Source organism: Arvicanthis niloticus, chromosome 26 (genome assembly GCF_011762505.2).
Source record: "Arvicanthis niloticus isolate mArvNil1 chromosome 26, mArvNil1.pat.X, whole genome shotgun sequence".
In the NCBI taxonomy this organism is placed as follows: domain Eukaryota; kingdom Metazoa; phylum Chordata; class Mammalia; order Rodentia; family Muridae; genus Arvicanthis; species Arvicanthis niloticus.
The window spans coordinates 2,170,375-2,190,738 of record NC_133434.1 but is presented as its reverse complement, the minus strand read 5'-3'; the positions used below and the strand labels follow the sequence as shown (position 1 = coordinate 2,190,738).

The following is a 20,364-nucleotide window of genomic DNA, read 5'->3' as shown; positions in this document are numbered from 1 at the left end:
TTTCCTGCACCTGGAGGCAAGAACAGAGGCTATTCTTCTGATGACTTATTGTTTAGGGCTTTTGTTTGTTCTGTTTTGCCCTTCTGAAAAGAAACTTCCATATTTCAATTGTTCCTCTTGGTTGCCAGTGCTGCTCACTACCTTAAAACTGGCCAATAGCTGGTTAGATGTCAGATCGTGTTTATTTATCCCAGTACCCAGCACCCCAACAGTGGAGACTCATTAAGAGCAGAGCAGCTGAAGGCGGGTGGGTCGACTCAGTGGAAAATCCAGAAGCGCAGATGTGGATCCAAATTGGGCTGAAAAACCTCCTGAGATCAGGCTTTCTTGAACTTCCTGCTTTTGGCTTAACCAGTGTGTTCGACATAAACGAACTTTCGGTATTTTGAAACTTCCGTTTCTGATCTCAGAACCTGGAAGTAGAGAGCTGTTGTGAACATTTCCACAGATTTTGTCATGGGTATGCTGGAGACCGAGTTGAACCCGGTAATTATGGAGTTTTAGAATTCACTACTACCATAGCAGCCTGCCTGCATTGCGGGATGGAGAACCACATTTTGCTTCAAAAAGGCTAGGCTTGGAGACTTTCGGGGCAACGTTGAGATGCTAATTCTGTCATTTCTAGCATGTGACTTAATGGCTCAGAGCCTTTGTTCACTATTAGTCAAATGGAAGAAATATAGTGGCTCCTGGCTTTATGCAGTCTAAGTGTTGTGTGTGCTTTGTTTTCTTGTGTTTATATGTGTATATAAACACACACACACACCATATATATACATATATATATTACTAATATATATTACTATATATATGGTGTGTGTATTTAAGTATGCACACATGTCTATATATAGTAAATATATACATATATTAAATATTTGCTAGCGTATTCATAGCTTGAATGTGTTCCCTTAGAAATCTCTAGTTGCTAGTTTCTGATACTGTGGCATTTAGAAGCTGCTGAAATCTAACCGGTGGTGCTGGTGGTGTGTCCTCCTTCTGTACTGAGAGCTCAGGGGTTGAGGCCGTAGGGGTAGTGTCTAGTGACAAGCAAGACTTACAATAAATTTTGAAAGGGAAACCACATCTGCACTGGCCCCTGTTCCTGGGAAATAACAGGCAGACAGGAGAGTTGGAAAGCCAGGTGCTAGAGCAGAGTGCCCAACAGTCACCAACTGAAATGATCTGGGCTGGGAGGAGCAAGGAGGAGGGGCGGAGTCAGAGGCAGGCATACCTAGAAGCTGACCTAGAAGCTGAGAACACTCTTAAGTAAGTTCATTTTGGACATGCCAGACTCAGAGTGCCTTGGCTGTCTTGGCTTACTTAAAAACACACAAACAAGCTCACAAATTGTGTTTTTCATTTTAAAGGACTTTTAAGAGATATTTTCTTCCAAAATGCAATCTCATTGATTCCATAAAATTTTGTATACATTTTCTAAAATAAACAAAACCACAACAGAAATATGGGGAAAAAATACCACAAAAACCGTGTTCTTAGAACCCAGTTAGCAATCTATTAATATTTTGATGTATTTCCATGCAATCTCCTTATTGCAAATATACAAACATACATGTCTAATTTTAATATATCCAGAAACAATTACTTTGAAGTCTCTGCTTTTTCTTATTATTAAATTACAGATTTTTTTTCTGTATCACAGAATAATATTCCATGTCACTGTGCACTTAAGTTATTAAGTGAATAGGTAAAAGCCCTGAGGTTTTATTTTGTTTTTCTTTTGTAGTACCTGGGGAACCTGGGCCTTTTGCATGCTAGGCAAGCACTCCATCCTTGTGGACTTTTGAGTGGCATGTGTTGTCTTAACTACTCTGGCTTCTAGACTTAGGATACTATTTTGCAATTGAGCTAGACTTTTTTTTTTGTATTAATATTTTGTGTAGGCTTTAAAAACCAGTCACATGAACTGCAGAAGAGGTGATGTTATAGAAGTCACCAAGTCCCCCTTGGGTCATAAAACCAGAAACCCTGGGAGGGGCAGACGGGGCCTTCACTCACCTCCTTGTGCTTTTTTAATGCAGCCCAGATGGAAGCTGGGCTGAGGGCAGATTGCAGGCCAGCCTGCTGGGCCAGATCTGATAGCGTAACAGCAGACAGTATCTCTGAATTGCCTGCTACCAGGAAGCCTCTCTGTATAGGCTGTCTGATTAACACATGCAATTCCTAATTACAGAAGACTTGTTCTTCGATAGTCCTTGTCAGGCTCACACTCCCTGCACAGTGAATCCTACAAAACTCTCATCTCAGGGCAGCTGTCTACCACTCTCCTGCCCCTCCCAGGAACCAGGTCAGCAGGCTCCCTGTCAGAAAGAGGCCAGGCCTCTCTCCTCCTCTGTGTGTGGCAGGGCTTGGAAGGTAGTTTTCTGAGGGCTCTTTGTCTGGTGAACCAGCCAGCCAGACCTCTGTGTAGCAGAAGCCCCCCTCAGGTTCCCCTGCCCTCCCCCCTCCACCAGGGATGGCAACCCTGAAATCTCTTCCAGCCTCATCTAACCAGCAGGCTACTACTGGAGAGGCTGGAACTCCTGTGGCCCCTGCAGAATCTGGATTCCTGGGAAAATTGCACTGTGTGAAATTCACTGTGAGCGCTTTAAGACGGACAGTGTTGCTTGCTTACCCTGCAAGAAGGCTGACCACACTGGGACAGGAAAGCTTCCGTTCATGCTGTCCTCTCTACTGTGGCTCTCTGTTAGGTGTCCATTCATTCCAAGGATTCATAAGTAAGGCTTCCTGTTCTTTGCTGTACTAGAACTTGAGGATGGAGCAGAGGGTAAAGATAGACACGCTTTACAGTCTCTGCTCTCGTGGGAGACAAAAAGAATAGAAAGAAAAGTATCTCAGAAATGGAAGAATCTACAACAGGGATCATAGAGGAAATGCCTGCCAAGTTATCAAAGATGCTTGACACCTTTTGCTTTATGTCTCCAATCACTACCAGCCTCCATAAAGGTTCAGGTCGGTGGTTCAGCTGCCAAGCTGTAATGAAGCAGCTCTATAGCACAGGGTCAGTTATGGGCAGCAGAGCATGCTGGTTCCAGCATCCTTAGACTCTTGTGGTCAGGGAGTTCCTGAAGGAACTCAAGCCTTTTGGGGCTGGGATCTGTTTACTTTCAGCACACTGGGATTTCCTGTTTCTAAGAAAATGGGGTTAGATGCTCAACTGCATTAACCAAACACGTTGATGGAAATTTATATGAAACTGCCTGGCTCCTGGTTCTTTGAAAGCTTGGGTTTGTGAAGAAGGGCATTTGGGTGACTTTTCAAATAATATTCTCCCTCCCCCCCCCCCCCCCGTCTCATGTGTGTGTGTGTGTGCACATGTGCATGTGTCATGCATATACAAGTGCCTGCAGAAGCCAGAAGAGGGTAGCAGAGCCTCTGAAGCTGGAGTTACAAACAGTTGTAAGCCACTTGATGTGGGTGCTGGAATTGAACTTGGTTCCTTTGGAAGATATGCAAATGTTCTTAACTGATGAGCCATCTCTCTTGTTTCTCTCCTGATTCCATAGGAGTGACTTTCTAAACTTTAACCCAGTTGATCCAAGCCAGATAGTACCAATTGAAGGGCCCATTGTCTTTGTCTTCCTGTCTTAGGAACGGGGCTCCCAAAGTGACCAAAGCCCCACTAAGGAGGTTTAGAGCCAAAGTTACCCTAATCCTGCTTTCAATGCAGACATTCCAGGTATAATGAGATGCCCTGAAAGATGCATTACCCAGAGTCCATCGCCAGCTCCCATCTGCCTGAAACGCCACCATGGCTTTCTTCCTTTGAACATCCCAGAAACTCAAATTATTCCTGACAAGACTATGATATCTGAAAAGCATTAAATATTTGATCTATGCTTAGCAAGGCTCTGTAGCAAATGTTTGCATGATATGGAAGAGAAAGGAAGAAAAGGCAGAGAAAGATTCTGACCTGGACCGACAAGCACTCCTCTGAGACATCTGAACCAGTAAAGGCTGGAGGGCAGGCAGAAGATGCTCAGGTGGGAAGCAGGGCAGTCTGGTGACCTCACACCAAAGTTTCCTCAGTCACACAGCAAGGCTTATACAGCACCAGCAAAATCTGAGGGGACATGTCTACTTAGATTCTAGGGAATATAGCTCTGTCTTCCAAAAGTTGGTCAATTTTTTTTTTTTAGCAGTTTTTGAGTCAAAAGATTTGCATGGCTACCACAGGGAAGTGTAACTCTGTGGTCAAAACTGTGTAAATCATCAGAGGTTTACTTCATAACAAGAACCGTAGGAGCCGGGGAAACAGCAGTTAACTGTTGCTCTTGCAGTGGGCCTGATTTCAGTTCACAGCACCTTCCCAGTGGCTTGTATTCATTTGTAACTCCAGTTCCTAGGAATCCAAACACCCTCTTTTAGCCTCCAGGGCCACCAAGCACACATGTGGCACACATGCAAGTGAAATTCTCTTACCCACAAAACTAAGGAAACAAATCTTTAAAATGATTTTTAAAAGGATTGTAATCTTTGAGATGTTAGGATTTTTTTTTTTTTTTTTTTTTTTTTTTTTTTTTTTTTTTTCTATCATAAGAGCTCCCTGTCAGCTGAGCTACAGGTCTCTCAGAGAAGCCTACACCTGGAGCACGAGGGATGAATGCCCACGTATCGACAGCCATTGCTGAAAAAAATGTCTAATGCAATCACTGACTTTGTAGTCTTCTTTCATACCAAGCTCTGGGGACCACGGAGAGGGGAGATTTCTAAAGAATTAGGAGAACTATGCATGTCTTAGTTCAGGTTGCTCTAACAACGTGTCGTAGAGTTGGTGGTTTATAAACAGCCAGCACGGTTTCTCACAGTTATGGAGGCTGGGAGTCTACAGTTGGGGTGTCAGCAATGCCAGATTCTGGCGAACCCCACCCTCCTCCTGGTTAAAGACCACTGGTTCCCCCTCTATCTTCCATAATGGAAATTCGGCATGTTTCCTGAGATGTGATTTAGCAGTCATTCTGTTAATGACTGTCTTTTGCCCATCAAATAACCCTTTCAAAGTCTCCTCTCCTAACACTGTAACACTGAGGGTTAGAAGTTAGCATGAGTTTGGAGAGGAATACAAACATTTAGTCCAGACCACCAACTAACTATACATCCAACACAACAGTGGGACATTGGAGAAGAACACAGTAAATGAGACTCAGAAAGCATAATCAGAACCTTCGAAGATGATTCAGAAGAAAAAGAAACTTCCTATAGGCTTCGATTCACTTGAGAGAGTTTTTTCAGAGGGAGGGATAGGCGCCACGTCTGCAGGTCATGAACCAACATGGCTGCCCAAGAACAAGGATTCAATGAACCAGGATAGAGATGTTTCATAACTCATTCTTGAGATTTCAGAATGGGTAACAGAACTCATGCACTATTCAACACTTTCATCATCGAATGTCAGTTGAACGCTCACTGCATCTACCACATGGGCAGCACTGGTGATGCCAGTTGAGCATGAGGCTTTCCCCTGGCTTTTGATGGATTCATTGCTTATAGAAAATGGGAGGTCATCACGCTCAAGCAGCAAGTGTGTTCATAACAGTGATGTGAAACATCACAAGGGGCCATCATTGGAATGAATGCCCATCTAGGGACGGGTCAAGGTTCAGGATGATCTTTAGGAGAGGTGCAGTGGAACTGGTGTTGTAGATGACCTAGGGTTTGTGGGATAGTCAGTCCTAAAGAGGGGAAGCAGGAAGATGAGAAGAGCATGCATGTCAGTGAGAGTGGCTTAAGTACAGAACACTGGATGGAAAGGTGGGGCAGTAGGGTCACAGCCTGACCCCAGAGACCTTTGACCCCAGAGAGTTCTTCACATAGGCTATAAAGAGTTTGCATCTCTGAAGTGTGACAGAGAAATCGGTCCATGTTGTGATAAGAGAATAACCAGCATCATATTCCTTTCAGTTAAGTGATCACTTAAATGTACCTCCTGCATAAGAGCACAGTCACTGGGTTAAGTAGTAGTTTGGCTTATGCAAAGAAAAACCTATCTCAAGCCCTCAGAGGCCTCCAGTGAACTTGGGAGAGATGGGGAGTGAGAAAGGGGAGGGAAACCCTTGTCTGTAAAAGCCACAGGAGATTGGAATGGGGGGGGGAGATACACAAAGGAAGTGGAGATGGTTTGGCCTCACCCTCTCAGGCCTGATTGGAGGCCCCGCCTTTTCTGTTCTCCTTTCCTTTCCCTGGAAACATCACCAGGATTCTTCCTCTTACTGATGGCAAAAGCGCTACTACCCGGTACAGACAACTATGGGTTCGGTTTGAGTCGGAAAGCGGATACACACCAGTGAAACCCTTCATAGACTCGAAGTGGTCTGCTGGCAATCCTGGATGCCATGCCTGGGGTGTAGCACTAGGTTCCAGCTCTAGGTGTTCTCATACGAAAACTATAACTAATGGCCACAAATGTAAGCAGCATGGGAGGGGCAGGGGAGACCTGAATGTGAATTGTTGTTTCGTTGTTTCTGGATTCTGTTTGTTTCTGGTTTCTGTTCTTACCTCAAGTCTGTGTTCGGCTAACTACTCATGGTTGAATATGCAAATGACTCTTTAGACAGGTTCCAATGGGATTGATTTCGTCATGCACAGTATCAGTCAGGGTCTTCCTGGGCACCCACCCCCTTCCCTTCTGTCCCATGAATGCACATGTGGATTATGTCCTCCTTCCCCCCTACACACACACACATACACACACTCACTCTCTCTCTCTCTCTCTCTCTCTCTCTCTCTCTCTCTCTCTCTCTCTCAGCAAGACCTGGAAGCTATGGGGCACTCACTTCAGATCAGACAGGCCTGGCTTTTCACATATCATCTGTTACCTTCAGGCAGTCACATGGACAAGTGAAACTTATTTTGTCTAAGTCACTCTGACTCAGACCTTAAGTGTGTCCGAAGCCTTTTACCATCTGAGGCCTGGCAGAGGTAGAGTGGGGTGAGAACCAGAGTATCAGGATGAAATAAATACTGCTTAGAAAGACATCTTATTATCCCCTTGATTTGCTCACTCGTTCTCTCTCCCCCTCCCTCCTTCTCTCTCTTTGACTGAATTGCCTCAGGGCCGGTGGTTTCAAAACTAGCAGCTGCAAACTTATGAAGGAAAAAAACTGAAACCACAACCCTGTCTTGTGAAAACCGTGTGCCAGTCTAAAAGTGGCATCCATGTGGGGGGGGGGCGGGGAGGTGGGGAGCCTGTCAACGTTCAGGACATAGAAGTAGGGAGCATGGCATCTCAAGTCGGGTCCTTATGGTAAAGAGGAATTGTTCCCTGTTCTAGGCAAGGGTGAGTAGGGTAGCAAGGACAAGGTTGGGAGGAGGAGGAAGAGGGGGAGGAGGAGGAAGAGGAGGAGGAAGAGAAGGTCTAGCCAGGAGATTAGCCTCTTGGTGGTGGATCTGGCACAGCCTGAGCCCTCTGAAACAGTTGGGTTCTCAGATGCAAAGCAGACCAACTGTAACTACCATATTGCTGCTGTCTTCATCCAGAAGACCAGAGAGGTCCAGCCTCCCCACCTAAATCACCTGGGGCTTCTGAGCCTCGGCTAGTGGAGATACCTGCCATCCCACTCCTACCTCAGATGTATCCTCTCCCATCCCCCTACAGATGCCCACTGTACTCACATACGTATTTATCCTTCTAAAACACATACAGTAAGACAGAAAGATGCCTCCCAACATACCACCTCAAATTGACACCCCATCATTCCTTTCTACCCACAAATCATTCTAAGCATTTAGGGAGGGGAATGCAATGGGGAAAACCCTCTTAGAAAGAACAGGTTCTATGTGTCCCCAAGCTGGACCAAGGCAGTCCTTAAAAGTTTCTTCGGATATGGATATCATAAGCTGGATAAGTCTGGGCTTGGACTATTTCCCCTCCGCTTATAGTTCTTGAGAGGAGCCTCTTGGGCAAGAACAAAACAGGTTTTTGAGTCATCTGACCAGATCAAGAGCCTCTCTGATCTGAATAGGAAGCCTATAGACAGACATAGCCCTGGCCAGGTGACTTGGATACAGATCTTGGAGGACTTTTGTAGGAGGGACAGATTAAGGAAGAAGGTCCCAGTGCACCCCAATGGTAAAAACAAGACAAAGGCATCCTGAAGTGAATTTAAATAATGTGTATTAGAATAAAAGCAAAGTGGGTGAAGTGATCAACACTGGGTGGGGTTAATGAGAGAAAGCTTCAAGGGAGGAAGTAAGTTCTGAGTAGAGGTTGAAGCAGGGGCGGGGCCATGGCTGGGGCAGAGGGAAGAGGAACTGTATACTGTGGGGGAGGTGGTGTGTCTTTGGGAAGGGTACTGTACCTACACAGTAGCCCTGGAAGCTGTGTCCCACTTGACGATCATATTCAGAGTTAGTATCAATGAACTGGGGTAAATTTTCAAGGAAGAGGCGTGTTCGATATTGACATCAGGAATGTAGTCTGGGCACGCCCACTTTGGAACGAGCACTCCCTGGATCGAGTCAAGTCTGAGTTCACATCTGAGCTGGGCCACTTATAATCTGGTCAACCTCACAGGCCTCACCTCCCTGAACTGTAAAATGAGGAAATTATTTCATAAGGCTCTGGTGAGGATGAAATTCAAGGAGATAACTGACACAAAGTATTTAGTTCCTTACCTGATAAAGAAGGGCTCCTGAATGTGCCAGTGGCTGGGACAACAGGTTTATAGCTCACAGGATAGAATGACAGCTGGGGAAAAAGGCTCCAAGCTCTCAGAAGGAAAAGGGTGGTTTGGAGATGCCTAGATCCTGAGCTCAGTAGATCAGTCACTGTCTCAATGTGTTCCCGTGATGAAGTCAGCCCAGATCTGCATACAGCTCAAAGGCTGGATCTAATTGATGCTTGTCTGTAGAGGCTGAACATCAGCCTCAGGGGCTAGTCTGCTGCAGACTGAGCCCTCACTACCTAGATTTACTGAATGGTTCAACAATGAATGGAAATAGTGAGAAGCAGGAATTTCCAGCCACACAGGTGCTGATAAGTGTGGAACAACCTACCGTCTGGATTTGTGTCGTGTTCACCTATTTCCGTGGTGCAAATGGTTCTTCTGAGGTTGATGTGTGTGTTGTCCCTGTGTGTGGAGCTAGGAAGAGATGCTCCCTCAGCTCTTACACACCTCTGCATCTATGCTCTCATCCCTGAAGCTGGCTGAAGCTCATCTCACAGCAGGTTGGGCTTCTTTTCTCCATGCCAAGCTTTCTTGCCTTTGTTCCTATCCCAAGGAGTTGAAGGGGAAGGGAGAAGAGGCATTCCTACTTTCTCCTCTGTCCTGTGCTGGGCAGAAGTAAAGCTTCCCACCCAGGAGCCACTTCCTCTTGCTCCAGTTCCAGACTGATGAGCAAGTTCATTTTCCTCATGAGCTGAAACAAAACAAGACCAAAAAAAACAAAAAAAAAACAAAAAAAACAAAAAAACAAAAAAACTGGTACTCCCATGAGCCCTCTGCAGAGCTCAGCTTTAAGATGAATCAGGGCAGGCCCAAGTGCATACTATGGAGTCTTAGGTTTACCAACACACTGCCTCCACATAAGTGCTGTTGCTCCTCTTCCACTTGTCCCTGCAAACGAGGCAGCTACAACTCAGCCACGCCCACAATTGGCTTCATCAATTCAATTACAATTTTAATACAGAAGGCTGGGATTCTAGAGCCAGAGGTCTTAGCAGTCCTCTGTGTATTCCCTTGCTGTGCAAATGAAGGTACCGAGACCAGAGGGCAAGGTCACTTCTAGAGATGGTGTTCTCTCCCTTCCTCTCTCTCCTCTCTCTCCCCATCTTTCTCCCCCCCCCCCCCCCCCACTGCTGCTGGGCAGTTTTCTGACATTTTCTGACACTGACATTTTGCTCACCTCATTTCTTCTATAACCACCATGTCTTCTGTGGAAATAAATACGTGTCCCCCTCCCCCAACAAATTCTCCACCTTCTTCTTATTCTTGCTCACAGCCATGGACATCCTGGCAGAGTAGCAGATGATCCAGATCCACTCCAGATCTGCAGTAAAAAAAAAAAAAGTATTAGGAAGATCAGAGTTGGGGGGTAAACACCCAGTCAGTTCTGTAGTGGGATATCTTCCTTCAAATATGGGAATGAGCATGACTCTCGTGCTCTCTTGTAGCAATAGGCATCACCAACTACCAAGCGAACCTGCATTGCCTACATTATGCCAGGAATATGACAAGCCATATAAACTAAGCACCTTCTATTAGTCCCCTAATTGTCACCAGGAGCTTGCATTTGAGAGTAGCTGGCCACCAAGCCCTAGGGATGAAGGGAAAGAGAGGGAAATGAAGGGAAAGAGAGGATCTCCCCAGAACCTCCTCTCTGACCACCAGAGAACCCACCCTTTAGCACACAGTCTTTTCCTAAAGCTTGAGAGCCACACCGAGTCCATGCAGTGAGGCCATGGCTGCCTGTGAACCTCCTGGCTCATGGGGAGTGGGAAAGCTCTCTCCTAAATCTTACTAGACAGTAGTTCAAATTTCCTCCACAGGGACCTTTCCCACTAGTGTGTTAGAACCCCAACCCAGCTCTGCCACGAGCCTGTTATGCTCCGCAGTTCAAAGAAAAAAAGGTAGGAGAGGAGTTGATTAACTGGGACCGGAAAAGAGCTTATTCTATGTATAAACAATGAGCCCATGTTCCTGGCAGGTCAGGTGTCCTGATCTCTCTCCCAGGTGGGAGGGAAGAGCTGCTGGCTGCTCTCCTCTCGTGGCCCTGAGTTTAGGAACAGGATTTCCTCTGCACATTGTCAGAGAGCAGATAAAATCTTAATCTCAGGCACACACAGCCACAGGCCTTGGGCCCTGCCACTGTGTGTTCAGCTTTCAGAAGTGGGACTGAACAATGGCTTTGGGACTCAGTATGTGAATGGGGAGGGGGAGAAAAAGACCAGGGTGGAAGTCAGTGGGATATACGGGCTTGCATGGAAGAGGTTCCAAACTGCACACAGGGCTCAGAGAAACCTGGGTCCATTTTTATACCGTTTTTGGCTTTCTCATACCAAGTACAAAGCACACTGGATAGAGGTCTTTATCTAGTATCATTTTGTTTGTTTTCTTTGTGTGTGAGGGTATCTGTGTATCTGTGTGCTGGATGCACATGTGTGCAGATGTACTCACCCATAAGCATGTGTGCATTTTGGAGGTTAGCTTCTGGAAACTTGCCTTTCTCATGTTCCACCTTGTGAGCCGAGGTCTCACAATGAACCTGAAGCTCGACTGCTACCCAACCCCACACAGGTGGTCACCACCACTTCTGGCTTTTATGTGGGCAGTCTTAACCTCCCAGATATTTGTGCTAAGAGCTCACTTATTTTCCCAACATTTGTCCTGTGCCTTTTCAGAGTAGGAAGAGCAGAGAATTTAAAATGCAGGCCCCCATGCTTACACAGCAAGCACTTTATCCACTGAGCCATCGGCTTCCCACCACTGCCCCCACACTGTTTCTTAAAGTGTTCAAGTAGAGGCACTCACCTCTGCTCTTCAAAACGGGCTCTTGGGAAGAGCTTGGCATTGGCCAGTAGAACTCAGAAGATGGGGAAAGTTTCAATCTTAATCCTCCCAGATGTTTGTGCTAAGAGCTCGCTTATTTTCCCAACATGCATCCTGTGCCTTTTCAGAGTAGGAAGAGCAGAGAAGTTTAAAAGTGCCATTTATTAAGTAGTGCTGTATCAGAAAGTGCTCTGCACACAATTTTGCCAATGAAGCATCTAACTGCAAAATATTCCTTATGGGAACACAACAGCATATCCCTGTTGAAGGAGTCGGTCAACCAAGCCAGCATGAGAAATTTTAGGGTGTAGACAGGTTGAAATGCTGACCCATTCTCCACGGGATCCTTCCATCCCTAACTTGATTGCAGTGAGCATGGGGCAATCATTTGCTATGTGGCCCTGTGCTATCTAATGGTCTCTACTTACAGCATCTCTTTTTATCCTCGATATCCCACAGTCCTTGGGAGGGGGGGGAATCAAATCTCAAAAAGCATTTTTAAGTTGTCCAGGTGACCATTATGCATGTGCAGACCAAAGCTTGGATTGTCCACCTACATGAGTCAGCACAGCAGCTTCACCTCCTCAGTTGCACCATTCCTAAGACTTGTTTCTGAGCTTATTGAGTAGAGAAGAGAGCTGAGCAAAGAGCAAACTAGAGATACTGAAGTCACATGCCAGCACAGAGGACCTGCATCAGATTCTAGGGTCCTGATTAATTCACTGGCTTCCACAGCAGCAAAGAAAGGCTCTGAACTCAGGATAGGTCAGACTTAGAGGACACAGGTTTTCTTTTCTTTCTGATGGTACCTTAGGAAACAAAGGGAGTGTAGGCTTCTGGGTCACTGAGGTCTCATTCCATGAATTTTCTGTAGCCATTGCCTATAGTAGGATCTCAAAGCAGCCAAACCAAAAGACATATAGTGGATACACCATAAAGAGGTGTGTGAATTACTTGCCAGTGTAATGCATCAAGGAGAAACAAAACAAAACAAAATAACAACAACAACAACAAAAAAACCTCATTAATGCTTTTGGGGAGAGGACCCAGTTTGGAGAATGAATGTTTTTTCCAGGTGTGCTGCATAGAGATGGGAGGCTCATCCTGAATTTTCTTTCCTATTGTCATTCCTATTTCCCACCCCCTATGAACCTCTGATGAATGTATCCAGAAATCCTTTAGAGAAGAAAGTTGACAAGTCTTGTCACATGAAAATGAAGAAGCCAAGGAGGTCCAATGTCCCTCTTCCTTCTCAAGGGGAGGAATTCATTTACACAAGATGCTTGGGGAAAGAGGCCCCTTGGGGAAAAGGAGGATGCCATGTCCTTTTCAATGTAAGAAGTTCATCATAATCTGTGCAAAACAGCACCTTTGGATAAACACAATGTGGCTATATATACACCCCTGGCCATTTCCTGTTGCTCTTGAAGCTCGTGCAGGCTCAAAGGTAGGGTTAGGCTGTGACCATAAGCCACATGGTGACATGTACATTAGCCCGTGCCTTCTGCTTCCTGTACTGCTTGCAACTGGAGCCAGACTAATGATTGTGTTTCCCTGGAGGGGAGGGAGTCCTGGGAGTGATGAGGCTTGCAAGTGTGCCCATCCATTCCCTGTGTGCAAACTGCCCGGCTACAGATAAATACAGGAGAGGGCCAGCACGCATGCCTTAACGGTTGGCGTGTGTAAAGTTTCCACCGCAAAGCAAAGGTCAAGTTGGAAGGTATAGCTAGCAAAGTGAACGGTCTTCTTTATTTTGATTTAAAGGGGCAGCAGCCTCAAGAGAAAACTCACCTAGTGAAGTTACGTGAAAAATCGCTTGGTAAAATTGAAGTTCACGGCCGTGTGCTAGAAACCCATCATGCTAGAAATAGCAACTGTTTTTTTTTTTTTTTGCTTCAGTATCTCCTCTCATCTTAGGATTTCAGAATGTTTCAGTAGACATCTCATGGTGTAATTTTGGAGTAGAGAAGAGTAGGTGGCAGGTGGGACTTCCACTTACTGAACAGTGAGATAGAGACATTAACACAGAGGCTTGTCCAGAAAGTTGTAGCAAGCCAAGAGATGGGTGAAGCTAAACATCTCCAGCCCCCCACCCCCTTTCCTCTTCTCAGCCAGCCAATAACACGTTATTCCTGACCTCCCTTCCTCTCACTTGGGAGAACTGAGATCTTGGGTAGAACAATGCAGGTGTTTGTTCTTTTCTAGTACTGAGGGTAGAATCCAGGACCTTGAGTATCCCAGGCAAGCACTCTACACCTGAGCGATGTGCACAACCAGAACCATGCGTTCTGAACAAGCTTTTCAGGAAATACTCATGCCCAAATAGAATCATTGTCTGAATCACCCCGGCACCTTTTTTGGTCAGTTAAATGCTTGCATTGCAAACGTGAGGACTCGGGGTCCATATCCAGAGCTACCACAAAGAAATCAGGTATGGTGGCATATTTGATACCAGCATCAGTGAGCCCAAGATAGACAGATGTCTGGGACCCACAAAGTGAGAGAAAAAATGTGGATGCCATCTGAGAACTGACAACACAGACACTGTGTAATTCATTTATAGGATTAATGGCTATGGAGAGCTGACTGTTGGCTAGGCATAATTCCAGGGTAGGATCTGCCTTCATAGAGTTAAATCTAGTGGGAGAGAGACACATATCACACACACACATTTCTAAATGTGATATATATATATTGTGTACTCCAAGAAGGAGCTGCAGGATGTGTGTAATTTAGTTTGGAGGTTTTAGAAAAGTCCCCCTGAAGACAAGACGTTCACACCCAGATGCTTAAGATGAAGGGACACACATGCTTCATTGCTTCCAGCACATAACCAAAGCAAATTGTGATTCTAAGAATCGGCTAGCTAGCAAGAAGGAAAATCCAGCGATCTCTTGGGTTTGTGATGCCCGTTTAGCAGATCACGCTTCCTATTTCTCATAGAGATTTATGACAGGAAAAGCAACTTAAAAATAAGACCTGGGAAGGTAGAGCCCCTCAATGACTTGTCTCGAGGGTTCCGAGAAACTGCGGTTTTGCTTCCTAATGTGACTGAGGGTATTTGAAGGAGCTTTATGAAAATGGGATTCTGTGAGAAAGTTGAAGAAAAGCTAGCTCTCTGTAGCTTGGGCTTGGGCTTTATCAGACTCTTTGGCTCTGCTTCTGCATGTGCTCTTGTGGCTCAAAGAGAAGATGAGTGGGCGCACAGTCTCCAGCATTTTCTTAATCAACTTGATTGTGAAAGAACTTTTTCCCCACTGGGCACGAATCACTTAGCACAGGAGCTCTGAAATTCCCACCTGTACAAGTCCTTTGGGAGCAAAACGATCATTTCTTCTTCTTCTCCTGGACCCAAGTGTCTATCACTCGCTCTGGAATGTTCCAGAATTTTGCATTTTAAATCGGTATGTTAGGTGACTTAGATGCAGTCAACCTAGAGAACCTGCTTAGGGATGCTGCTGGGACAGTGGTTCTGCTCTGCGTGGTTCTAGCATTTGAGGGGCTTTGTTGTTGCTTGCTGGTTTGGGCCTTCCCTAGTTCTTCTGGATTTTTTTTTTTTAACCTGGAGTGAACATGGCCAAATTATTGACCTAGGCCAGATGAAAAAATAATAATAATATGCAAAATTATTCAGATCTGAATTCATTGGGTGCCCCAAGTCAAGCTACAAAGATGACTTTTGGACACAGCTAGCCAGAACATCATGGTGGTAAATCCAATATCCAGTAGACTTTCTGTCTAATGACCTTATCTATATTTTTTGCAAGTAACTAAATCTCTTTAGCTGCCTCCTTTTCTCCCAAAGCAAAGAACATTGCCCAGAAAAAACACATCTTGGTGCATTCAGTCTCTCTCTCTGTCTGTCTCTCTGTCTGTCTCTCTGTCTGTCTCTGTCTCTGTCTCTCTGTCTCTCTGTCTCTCTGTCTCTCTGTCTCTCTCTCTCTCTCACACACACACACACACACGCACTCGCAAACATGTGGGTGTGTGTCCTTTTCTCTCTCACCCTCTTTCTCATCATGGTCTATTATCAGAATTTTAAAAAGGCTGAAAATGAAGTGTCCCTTTCCAGAGACTAGTCAGCTCCCACATGCTTCTCCTATCTGCCCTGCCATCAGCACACTGAGAAGGGTGACAGAGCACATGACAATGACTGGGCTTTGCTGCCTGAGATGCAAGAAGCTTTCTGAAGCACCCTGAAAATACCTCTGCAGCCACACATGGAAAAATCTCTTAAAATCATTGCCAGAGATTTGACGTGGTTCAACGACTTAGGGTCGGGGATTGGTACTGTGGAAGAGAGGGAAAAGAGAAAGAACAAGGAAAATGTGAGAACTGTGTTCTGCTGCACAGTAAAGAGTCCCGCCACATAGGCAGAACGTTTAGCCCAAGTGAATAGAGTTTCGGGGGCTTGTGCAGGTACAAGGACCAAGGTTAGAGCGAAAGGCATGACTTAGCTGGAGTATTGTGCAGTTAAACCTGCTTAAGAGTGCATGAAGGTTTGACAGAGCCAGGGTGAGGAGCAGGAGTGGATCATTTCTTCAAAGATAGCTGCAAATGAGATGCCTTCCTCCTTGTGACCTAGGCTGCCGACAGAGTGTTTTGCTTGGTTTGCACCAATGCCCTGGCTCGCGGTCACTTGCTCTTAGTGGCCAGTTTCATTTCCTGCTTTTGAGAAGATGGTAGTGAGGCCCATTGCTCTGGCACGCTGTTGCTGAAGGAAGTGTGCAGTTTGAAAATGTCAAAGCCAGCAGGCTCATGTCCAGTGCATGCTATCAATCAGCAAAAGTCTCTGGACACCTAACGAGCCCTGCTGCAAGTTCAAACAGCCAATAGCTGGAAGATAAAGATCTTGCCTTAAAACTGCCTACCCAAACCAAGGGGGCAAGATCAAAAGGGAGAGCGAAGTAGCATCTATGTGGATGAATTAACGTATTCGTGACCACTGTGCTCTGTGCTCGTGGACCAAGAATGCACCAGAGAATGTTTACTGCCTTGGAAAGGGCCTGATATCTAGAGTCCAGAGTGATGAGTTTTCCCTATTCCACTACTAGCTCTTGACCTTGAACGAGACTCTTAGCCTGTCAGAACCTTAGTTTCTTCACTAGCAAAGTAGAGGTGCAGGAATGAACCTATCCTTATCTCTGATTTATTAGAGTGATTATATGTATTATATCATAGGTGCAGGGAGACTCCTGTTCGGTCTTGAGGTATGGAGTAGCCCTTAAATTTCACTTATTCTTGCTATTGTAGCAGCATAGAAAGAAGTAAATTTAGAGAAGGCATCTTCTGCCATTGTCATTAAACAGAGAGAAAAGCAGAGACCACAAGCAGGAGTCACACAGGCCAGACTTATGCTGCTTCCTCCCTGGGTAGCTAACTTCCTCCTTGGTGACACACAGGTAATGGTGGCTAGCCTTTGCATTGACAGAGTCAAGGTGAACACATCATTTTTTATGATGGAGACATCTGAGAAAGCAATGTACTTCCCCGGCTAGCATTCATTCAGCTTAACTCTTTAGGAAGCTGATCCTCAACTCAGAAAGTTGCAACTGTGTTGTTTAAAATTCATTAAAGGTTCAGTTCGATGTCAGAGAAACAGACATCACAAGTAACTGAGTTGATGTACATCTTGGCGAGAAGGGAAACACACAAGGTAACTTTAATACTCTTTGTGACCAGAGCTCCTGGTGGCCAAATGACTAGGGGTGGGCATTTAGAAAGGAGTTTTTCACATGACTCCCCAAGATTCTCAATTTTATCTAGTTTTGAAGGAAGAATAGGACAAAAGAAAACTGAGGCACACATCTGGAATTTGGGGTGCTGGGTCCTGTGGTTTCCTGATGGGAAACCCTCTCTGTGGGATTGAGAGACAAGACTTGGGCAGAGAGGTTCCCTGAACATTATCACTGAGGCTGACTGTCCACGGCAGCATTGAGTCTTTCCTGTTTAAACTTTTCACCTAACCCCAGTAAACAGGAAATGCAAGCTACTAGAGCTGAACACACAGCCACTCCCTGGGTCCCACCAACTCCCTGCCCCCATGTAGTCAAGCACACTGTACTTTGTCTTCCTTTCTGATAAGTTGTACTTGTTTATTGAAAATACTCACAGCAATGAGAACCCATTACAAATTTAACACAGGCAGTAATCCTTACTCTGGAACCTCAGGAAACTTCCCCCTGCATTGGAAATATATACCAGTGAGTTACACTTCTGAGAGCTAGTAGGAGCACTGTCACTTTGGAATGCCTAGAACTCATGAAGGAAAGGTGTGCTGATAGAAGGCCTGTCATACCTGACATTTCACCTGGTGACTTGATGTCCCAAGTCAGTTTGTCACTTGACCAACTTCGGTTGAGAATATAGGAACTTGGAAAGACTTTTGGACTCATGCCCAATCCAGACATGCAGGATGCATTCTGAGTATAGATAGAAATGTTCACAATTGCTAAAACATCACAAAAAAAAAGACACAGCTATGCCACAGGACGCCATGTTGTTTATTGACTTAGCAAGACAGGTATTAGTATTTTATGTTTTGTTGCTTTCGTGTCAATATGTTTTGTTATGTTTGTTACGGTTTTTGTGTTTGTTTTGTTTGTTTATTGATGTTGTTTATAGGATCAGTGGGAAACTGACTCTCAGGTGTTAGAGGAGAAGAGTATTTAAGTGTTGTATTGCCTGTGTGCATACTTTCTGTTATAAGAATATTTGCATGAGTTGAATATTTATAGCACAGTTTTAGGAGCTTTGAAAATGCACAGTTATTTGTATCAGTATCTATGCAGGTGGGAGACCATAAACAAGAAGACCTCCCCAGTGTCTGCCCCCAAAGGAAGCATACCTACAAAACCCTGGACAAGGCTGTCCCCCTAGCCAGACATTCTCCAAGAGTATGAGTTTATGTCAGTAGAGGAGTCTGGTTACCCTCTGAAACTCAAGAGATGTATTCTTTCATTAGCTTTAACTCTTAAGTGGACATGACTTTTTGAAATCCCTTTCCAGGCTCAGTTGATTAAATTCACAAAGTTACTCAGAGATAATGGCAATGTAGCCTGGGCGAGAGTCTGATCAAAGGCAGCTAATACAGAATAGACACAGAGGGCCTGGAGCTGTGTTCATGGTGTAGATTTCTTGTCTAGCTTGAATGGAGCCTTGAGTTCCATCCCCAGTGCTGCATAAAACCAGTTGTGGTGTTTCATGTCTATAATCCCAACACTCAAGAGGTAGAGGCAGAAAGCAGGAAGATCCAAGATTCAAGATCATTCCTGTGTTGTAAGCCTGAGGCCAGCCTGGTCTACCTGAGACCATATTGAAAGTTAGGGGAGTTTGAGAGGTTGAGAGAGGAAGCCTGGTTACCAGCTTGATGCTATGTTGTCATCTGTGAAATGGCCACTTGCTTTGGCTCCCCTGAAAACATCGTCACAATCACCTCCACTGGCTGCTCACAAAGTATGAAGCACCAAGTATAGTTTTACAAAAGGACTTGCTTTGCCTCTCTCCATAGTTGGCCTCCCCCAGGCCGGAGCACAAAGGTTTCAATGTATGATGTTTTTCTCTTCCGTCAAAATTTTAGAAGTTCGGTGAGCCAGATGTGATACCACACACCTGTCGTCCCAGCCAGTTGGGGGCCTTTACTGGGAGGATGCTGAGCATATGAGTTGGATTAGCCTGGGCTACATAGGGAGACTCGCTCTCAAGAAAACAGAAACAATCAAACAACAACAACAAATACCTACTCTAAAAGCAAACACAAAGGAATGAGGATGTAGCTCAATGGTGTGGCATGCATGGAGTTCTGGATTTGGTTCCAAGTACCACTGGAAAGAAATAAAGGGACTTAAATAAGTCATCAGTGAGAATCTAATCTTTTTTTTCCCAAACCATTAGCATATCTGTGAGCATTCCTGATTTCTATCTTTTAAATTTTTTTTTTTTTTGCTTTATGTTTACATATGCATGTAGTATATGGAGGATACGTCTCACACATATCTGTGCATGGGAAGGCTGGAGTTCAGTGCCCAACATCTTACTCACTTGACTTCTCTCCACCTTAGTTTTTGAGAGAGTAAGACTCTCAAAAGTCTTACCGAATGTAAGACTCAGTGAGTGGCCATTAACCTCTGGGAACTGATCTGTCTCTGCCCCATTGTCTAGCTCTTAATGGCTTCTGTGGGGTTGAACTCAGATTTCTATGCTTTCCTCACTGAGCTATCTCTTTACCCATAAAATTAATATTTAAGGAAAAAAATTAACACATAAATATATCTTTGTAAAAGATTCAGAGGGATAGAGGGAAAGCCTTGTTGACTCATTGTGACCCCCAGTCTTAATCAAGGTACTACAGGTCTCTATCAAGGGCATGCTGAGGAGCTTAAGATAACTCCTTGAACTGTAAATCACTTTCTTGCCTCCAGAAACTTTCTTTTAAGACAGCCCCAGGCCTTTTTGCCATGGTGCTTGTAAAGTTGACAATCTACTCGTATTCAAATGTACTGGACTCCTGAAGCTTATTTTATAAACAGTTGAAGACTCAGCCATCAGGATTGTTCTGCTTAATCAAAACTTGCCTGCAAACCACCTATCATCTTTATGTATATATGTATGATCTATCTACCATCTATATAGATATATATGTGATCATCTACCATCTTTATGGATATATGTATATATGGCCATCTACCACCTTTATGGATGTGTGTGTAACCATCCACCACCTTTATGGTACGTGTGTGGCTGTCTATCATCTTTGTGGATATGTGTGTGACCATCTACCATCTTTATAGATATATACGAGACTGTCAGAGGTTTCTTGGGTCAGGTTCTCACAGCAGCACATTGAATTCTGGAGCAGGGA

At 44.9% G+C, this 20,364-nt stretch overlaps 1 protein-coding gene and 1 long non-coding RNA gene across 3 annotated transcripts in view; one reads left to right on the top strand and one right to left on the bottom strand.

The window, feature by feature from the left end:
* The window catches only part of Fli1 (Fli-1 proto-oncogene, ETS transcription factor), a 117,520-nt gene that overhangs the window by 24,294 nt on the left and 72,862 nt on the right, over positions 1–20,364 (top strand). The window lies entirely within an intron of this gene.
* On the bottom strand, positions 164–9,718 carry LOC143438936 (uncharacterized). 2 transcript variants are annotated; one of them, XR_013107460.1, is made up of 3 exons: positions 9,013–9,718; positions 2,633–2,811; positions 164–413 (listed from the first exon to the last, which is right to left on the bottom strand). It is a non-coding gene; the product is annotated as an uncharacterized LOC143438936 (long non-coding RNA). The 2 variants fall into 2 exon arrangements; XR_013107459.1 differs by lacking the exon at positions 9,013–9,718 and having other exon boundaries at positions 2,633–3,286.